This window comes from Hyaena hyaena, unplaced genomic scaffold (assembly GCF_003009895.1).
Source record: "Hyaena hyaena isolate Hyena2069 unplaced genomic scaffold, ASM300989v1 scaffold_268, whole genome shotgun sequence".
Classification (NCBI taxonomy): Eukaryota; Metazoa; Chordata; class Mammalia; order Carnivora; family Hyaenidae; genus Hyaena; species Hyaena hyaena.
In genome coordinates this window covers 15486-23622 of record NW_024080898.1, presented here as the reverse complement: position 1 = coordinate 23622, position 8137 = coordinate 15486, and the positions used below count along the sequence as shown (strand labels likewise).

Genomic DNA, 8137 nt, shown 5'->3' with positions numbered 1-8137 from the left:
GAATGGCTGGGCCCAGGGAAAAGACGCCATGTTTTCCTCCTCGCTGGATGAGTAGCCCCAGCCAACCTCAAAAGCTCCTGAATAGGAGGAAAATGTCTCTTTAACAGTATTAAGGGACAATTTATTATGTGTAGCCTTCCAGGGAAGCACAATGTCAGTGCAGGCCCATTGCATTTGCATTATTTCCAGACAACAGCAGCAGCAGAAAAGGACACTGATTTATTTCAGAGCAAGCACAGGTGAATTTAATGTCTGTTGGGACTGAGCCAGGGAAGACTTAACCCACTCTGGGCTCTCAAGTGCTTGAGGAGGTAACGCAGGGTTTTTGGAAGGGTCCTAGTAGCCTCTGGCTAAATTCAGCTTCCCTGAACCAGTATTATTCGATCACCTGGTCAGAAAAGCTCTTGTAGAGTAAAGGGGATGGAGAAAATTGTGTTTCAGGGTAGAAAATCTGGTGCTGATCTTGGCGGCACATATACTAAACATTGGAACGATACAGAGTAGACTTGCACGGCCCCTGTGCAAGGGTGACACACAAATTTGTGAGGCTTTCCATAGTTTTTAACTGGAATGAAAATAAAAACAACAAATGAATGAATAAACGAACGAATGAATGAATGAATAGAAAATCTGGTTTATGCCCTGGCCCAGCTAATTTCTTTCTCAATGACCTGGGCTAATAATTTAGTTCTTTTATTTTTATTTTTTACTTTAAAAAAAATAATTTAGTCTTTTTAAGACCCAATTATTTCTTTGTAAATGAGTCTGGGGACACTGCCGTACAAGCTGGTAGTTAGGATCCAGTAAGCAAATGTATTAGAGAGTGCTCTGTGAATTGTATACATACCATTGTTTGGAGCTGACATCAGTTTGGGATTCCTAGCAAATAGCTTTATCCCAGAAGAATCATCCAGAAGAAGGTAATCACAATTACTCTTTGTACCCTGGCATTTGCGCATTATAAAACTGTGAAAGGTCATGGTGGAAAGTCTGATATGGCTCTTCCCAACCTCTTGTTGGGCAAATGGAGAAACCAGTTGTAGGAAAGGAAGTGGACTGAACATCATGGGGGATGAGGTGAATCTTCATTATCTTTGCTCAGCTCCTTATAAGTATGTTTCAGAATGCCATGTTCATCATAAGAGTTCAATAAATGCTAGTAGACGGGCGCTTGGGTGGCTCAGTCGGCTAAGCGTCCAACTTCGGCTCAGGTCATGATCTCATGGTTCGTGGGTTCGAGTCCCACATCAGGCTCTGTGCTGACAGCTCGCTCAGAGTCTGGACACTGTTTCAGATTCTGTACCTCCCTCTCTCTCTGACCCTCCCCTGCTCACGCTGTCTCTCTTTCTCAGAAATAAATAAATCGTTAAAAAAAATTTTTTAAAAATGCCAGTAGAAGTGACAGAATTCACTCACTGTCAAACACAACAAGTGTTGCTGTTGACAATGGCAATTAGAATCTTTTCTTTTTAATGTACACTCCAAGTATCTTTTCCTTTTTTAAAACAGTATTGATTTATTTATTTTGAGAGAGAAAGAGGGAAAGATCAGGGGAGAGGCAGAGAGAGGAGAGAGAGGAGAGAGAGAATCCCAAGCAGGCTCCATGCTGTCAGCACAGAGCCCAACACAGGGCTTGATCTCATGAACCATGAAATCATGACCTGAGCTGAAATTAAGAGTTAGATGCTTAACCAACTGAGCCACCTACGCTCCCCTAAGAATCTCTTCTTTAAACATAAAACCTTGCAAGGACTGTATTTGCTGATTACCTGAGTTGTCTTGAAGAGGAACATGGCTCAGATAAGTCGGCAACATCCTGGTAAAAGCCACTAGCTTTGACTTCTGATGGCAATCCTTGAAATCTTGAAGAGCTCCTCTTTCTTATCAGACCATACAGTTGGATAAATTTACAAAAAATTGCCCAATGCATTACCTTATTTAATTTCCGAGAAGTCTGATAAAGTAGGCACTATTATTGATTTTCATTTCCCAGAATAAGATGTTGAGGCTCTGAGAGTCTGTACTACCTGCTTATTGATGCCAGGACTGGAGTTTGAACACAGAAACTCTTGATTGCAAGTGCACGCTGTTAGTACTACCCTATGAAATATGAAATAGGCATCCTTTGCTTCTGTTTCTCCTTCCTTCCTTTTCCTCTCTCCTTCCACCCAACCTTTGTTTCCCAGCAGCTCTTCCTAGCATGGCACTAGGTGACACGCTGGGCATGGAAGCTGGTGAACAATGAATGGGACAGGCCCTGTCTTTGAAAAGTTAACAATCTACTGAAAAAGAGGATCTACAAGTAAAAAGGTAATTCCAAATGCAAGTCATCTTTGCTCATCATGAACCCTAATTGAGTAGAGCCTAAAAGGGTAAACTGACAAGCATCTAACTACCTGGAAGATGGGAGAGGGAGATAGACTCCTGTCCCGGACACTGCTATTGCTTTCATTCTGGAAAAAATCATTCACTGGGTCCCAGGCTGCCCCTTTCACAATACGCAGGCTTTCAAATTCCATGCCTTCAACTTCCCCGCTCTCTTTGGTGTGATGAATGAAAGACGGGTGTGACACATCCAAGTGGAATCTGCAAATCGCTGCTTCTTTAAAACCTACTTTTCTAAATAACCAATAAAACAAGTCTCAACACTCATTTCTCATTCAGGGAGTTCATTCAACCAGGAGCCCTGGAGGAAGGAAGCTACTCCCTACAAACTGTTCTCTTTTCAGGGCTCTCGTCTGAAACTGAAACTCATCTCCCCACTCTTCCCCTTTGCCTGCCTTGCTTTAATTCTGAGTCAATTAATCTGTAATCCCTTCTGGTTTCCCTCCTTTGTCTGCCTTCGCTTTGTCTAAACAGCAAAATTGGCTGTGTTTGCCAAATGAATTATTCCATCCCAAAGTGTGTCCAAGTCTGGAAAAAACTACCCAACAGGCACCCAGTAATGATTTGTTCAATGGATTAATGAATGGTTGAATGAAGAAATGGATGATATCCAGGTTTGAATATGCTATCATTTACCAGTTGCTGACCTTAAGAAAGTTATTTAATCTGGTTGTGCCTCAGTTTTCTGTCTTTGGAAACGGTGTGCAGAAGGTATAGAAATGTCTGTACTTATGTACTATATAAAGCACCTGTGATTATATAAAGTATACCTGGTACTCAAAAAATGGTAGCCATGATGCTTATCATTATCATTATTAGAGAGACCTGAGAGCCTCAAGAGGAATGTTCCTGTAGGGTGAGGAGGCTCAGGGAGGTATTTCTGTTAGCTCTGAGGAATATAGGATTTAAAGAAGCAGGGGGAAAGATGCAGGGAAAGGCATCTCAGCTTGTAATCCTGGGGTAAGGGGGTGAGATCTGAAATCTTCTGAAGATAGGAAGGTTAAGGTGAAAGGTGGGGAATTAGGTAAAACTGTAGAAGAAAGCGAGGGGATGAAGAAAAGTATATGAGTAAATGGGTCCCTAAAATGGTTAGTGATTATGTATTATACGATTATTGTGTGTCACTGAAATATGGCACCAACTGTGTCCAATAAGGGCTGCTGGGGCCCAGTGCCATGTGGTTGTTAAGGGTGACAGCACAGGGGTGCCTAACGTGCTGTGGGGGCACCGAGGAAAGAGGATGGCACTGTCCTTGGGCATCTCGGAGAGGTCTCATCATGAAGCCCCTGGCTCATCAGAGATTCCCTCTTCCTCACTCTCTCAGTTGGTCACTCACTCATTACGTACATATTCTTGAGCACCTGCTTACTTGCTAGATGTAGAGTTGGGTGCTAGGGACATAGTTGGAACCAGACCAGACTCAGTCATGGGGCTTTGAGGTTAGTAGATCTCCTGGTGTTGATGGGGAAGATGCCACTCCGGGAAGAGACAGTGGCGTGACAGACAGCATGGCAAACTTTCAAACAAGCCTGGGCTTTCACCAGCAGACCAATGGGAACAGCAGGGGTGTGCACAAGCCAAGTGTCCTTTGGGGTTGAGGCTGACATAATATGTCAGGTAAAGGAGCCGATGGGAGACGGTAAGCAGGGAGATTCGTGTTTCACATGATGACAGGTGGGTTGGAGGCAGGTGGGTTGGAGGAGAATGAGATGGCCTTTTTAGAGAAATAATGAGGAAGAGAGTGGAGGGCTCCTGAAGAAAGCAAATTGAACTACAGAGTCAGATGGTGAGAGGTGAAAGTATGTTTCTGGATGTAGAATTCTCCCCATAGTCAGAGATGAAAGAGAGAGTGCCAGCCATTAGCTGTTGGCTGGGGAGGGGCATTGAGCCCCTGGATGGAGGAAGCAGCCTAGGGGTGGGAAGGAAACAAACTTCAACCTGACGGTTCTTGGGGTTCTAACCGTGACCAGCAGGTCTGATGGTCTGATTCTGAGAAGTGTGATGCCTAACATCTCCCCTCCACAGGGACTCACCCTGACCCTCTGAGAATAAGAGGGTGGGTTCATTGGGCATCATTTCCATTCTTTGTAAGGGGATACATTTATGACATCTGAGGAAGAGTCAACCAGTCCACCTAGGGCTGAATTTGAGGTTCATAATGACTTTGGGTGGAAAAGGGTGGAGATGAACAGCAAATCACTCAAAATTCCATGTGTAAAACATAAAACAAACACATCTTGATTTATCACCACTTTTGTGAAATCTCTTCTCTCCAGTTAATGTCTTCTTTTGCCAGGGGAAGAGGCATGAAGAAAAACAGGAAGCGTGACAAAACATAAGCGACTCTTAAATACAGAGAGCAAACTGAGGGTTGCTGGAGGGGTTTGGGGTAGGGGGAAGGGCAAGGGGCGTTAAGGAGGGACACTTCGGATGAGAACTGGGTGTTATATGTAGGGGATGAATCACTGGATTCTACTCCTGAAATCATTATGGCACTAGATGCTGACTAACTTGGATGTGGATTTAAAAAATAAATAGTAAACAAAAATTTAAAAAAGGAAAAGAAAAAAACAGAAAAGTAAATGCAAAGAATTTTGTAAAGTCTCTGTCCCTCACTTACATTTCTTTCCCACTCAGAGTCTCTTTTTGTGCCGCACACCATGGAGACTACAGACAGACATTCCTCAAAAATTTCTTTCTGCCACCACCGCTGGCTCCCACTGCACTTTTTACATTGCCCCAGTGACATTTCCTTAACTACAGAGCCGTCGTCTTTACTTTTCTCATGTGGAGGAAGCACTGAGCCCTTTTCTTTAGTAGTCACATCATTTGAAGAAGGGTCTGGCATGCCCCCGAATAAATAAATATTTGCTACATAAACTAAATTATTAGCGGTGGCTAACATGTGTTCTGGCATTCTCTAGTACCTACTTTTGCAAGGGACACTCGTGGAGATGAGGGGAAGAGAAAGTTTCAGGCAAGAACACTCTTTCCTTTTTTTTTTTTTTTTTTTAATATTTTTATTTCTTTCTAGGAGAGAGAGAGAAAGACAGCATGAGCAGGGGAGGGTCAGAGAAAGAGGGAGATACAGACTCTGAAATAGGCTCCAGGCTCTGAGCTGGCAGTCAGCACAGAGCCCGACGCGGGGCTCGAACCCACGAACCGCGAGATCATGACCTAAGCGAAAGTCGGACGCTTAACCGACTAAGCCACCCAGGCGCCCCAAGAACACTCTTTCCTATTCACTCTTCATGTCACTGCCCATTTTGTGTGCTTAAAAAGAAGAATTTGCTTCAGACGAAACTGCATGTGGTGTCCTGCAGTGGCTCATAAATTCCAGTTGGCAGAAACAGCTGGGCTAGTTGCCTAAGAATGTCTAAAGATTCTGATTCAGTAGTTTCGGGGTGGACCCTGGAATGAAAAAAAAAATCTCTATAGCTCTGTATCTCTGTATGTATGTATCCATCCATCCATCCATCCATCCATCCATCCATCCATCCATCTTCCCAGGTCATTCCAAACTTTGGGCAGTGCCATTGAGAGGCAGGAACACCACCACTGGAGTTTGGAAATGTGGGTTGGAATTTGGAGATCCACCACCGATTAGTAACTGGGACAGTAGCTTATTTTCTCTAAGCCTTAGGGAGCCTGTCTGTAAGATGACAACAATAATCTACCTCTCAGGGCTCTTTGGAGGTATAATTAAGTAATTCTTGTAAACAACAGAGACACATAGTAGGCTCTCAGTGGGTGTTAGTTGAATTTGAACATACATGACAGAAGAAAGAACAGGGAGACCAAGGTGTCTGGGACAGCTTATAATGAGGCTGGAAAAATAAAGGGTTTGGATTTGGACAGAATGTGATGATTCAGCCGTTTGTGTTTTATTTATTTATTTATTTTTTAATTTATTTCTAGGAGAGAGAGAGAGGAGAGAGACAGCGTGAGCAGGGGAGGGTCAGAGAGAGAGGGAGTCACAAGCTGAAACAGGCTCCAGGCTCTGAGCTGGCAGTCAGCACAGAGCCCAACGTGGGGCTTGGGCTGTGGCAACATAGAGAGAGGCCCTTGCTGGCTGATCTGTATCCCAGGGGGGCTGAGGAAATCCTTCTTGGGCAGTTGTCAGTCCAACCCAGAAAGTAATGGGATTAAACCCCAAAGAAGTCAAGAACTGAGAAATCCATTCTGTGGTCAGTGTGAGAAGCTCTCTTTGCTTGGGGTGGGAGCGGGGAGAGTGACCACTTCTATAGGTGCTACTAAAGGGCAGGTCTAAGATGTGGGGCTGGGGTGTAGGATGCTTGGCAGACTGGGCAGCCTTACAGAGAAACAATTTGTCCAACATCAGGGTTCAGAGGACAGACCCCTCTGTCTGTAGCCACACACGGAGCTCCAAGGCCAGCTGTAACCATGTGCTTTTCAAGGAATAAATCTTCTGCAAGCTTATGGCAAAGCTGATATAACTCCATGAACCAAAATGTCTATTGTGTGCTTATAATGTGCAAATATGGAAGGAGCCTGGAGCTTAGGAATGTGGTGTCACTTCTTTTCTTCCCTTTGCCCTTGGTGGAGACTTTGGGCATGGCTCTTATCTCATTCGATAGAAATCATTTGAGTTCGACTTCTCTGCTAGTCGCTAGTCGTTTGTTTTTGTTTTTGTTTCTCCTGCACTGAGCAAAGTGCTTAGCACATAAAAGACACTGAAGATATTCAAAGTGGCCTTTTGAGGAAATTGAACTGTGGGCCAGGTACTATGTAGATATATACATATATAGTGTTTATTTATTTTTGAGACATAGAGAGGGACAGAGCCAGCAGGCAAGGGTCAGAGAGAGAGGGAGATACAGAATCTGAAGCAGGCTCTAGGCTCTTTGCTGTCAGTACAGAAGCCGACCTGGGGCTCAAACCCACAAACTGCGAGATCATGACCTGAGCCAAAGTTGGACGCTGAACCGACTGAGCCACCCAGGTGCCCCTAGGCGCCAGGTACTTTTAAATTGGCTTATGCATCAACTATGCATTTAATTGGCTTAAGCATAGCTTTTGTGCTAGGAGTTATTTTATGTTTCAGAGTCAACATGACCAGTGTCCTGAAGTCTCAACTCTTCCTAAGACATTGGTGAAAGAAAGGCAGGGAACTTAACTGTTGGATTTATAAGGAAGGAAATACGTAATAACTTTCAAATGAACCTTGATATGTTATAAGGATGTTAAATTTGCATGGGTTTTGAGATTAAAACGGACATCAAGGGGCACATGGGTGGCTCAGTCCGTTAAGTGTCTGACTTCAGCTCAGGTCGTGATCTCGCGGTTCATGGGTTCGAGCCTCGCATCGGGCTCTGTGCTGACAGCTAGCGTAGAGTCTGGAGCCTGTTTCAGATTCTGTATCTCCCTCTCTCTCTGACCCTCCCCTGCTTACGCTGTCTCTCTCTCTCAGAAATAAATAAAACATTAAAAAAAAAAAAAGGCAAAGTCTTCCTCTTTCTGTCATGACTACCCAGATATGCAGTGTTCCTTGGGTTGTGCTGACAGTCATGTGTGGTCAGTTCTGCGAAGGCAAGGACTGATTTTGTTCCCTGATGAATCCCTAGCATCAAGCACAATGCCTGGCTCATATGAGGCACTCAAAAAAAATTTGCTGAATAAGTGTAAAAGTGCTTTCTGAATTATTCTTCACATGCTTCTCACTTCAAATAGAGTGTAAACTCCTGGAAGGTGTGTCCTGATTATGTTTGGGTCTCTGATGCCTGACATGTAA

General features: G+C 44.0%; 1 non-coding gene across 1 annotated transcript; it reads left to right on the top strand.

Annotated features, from left to right (window-relative positions):
- Positions 1 to 454: 454 nt before the first annotated feature.
- Positions 455 to 562, top strand: LOC120240882. Its single transcript, XR_005530764.1, has one exon. It is a non-coding gene; the product is annotated as a U6 spliceosomal RNA (small nuclear RNA).
- The last annotated feature ends 7575 nt before the right edge of the window (positions 563 to 8137 follow it).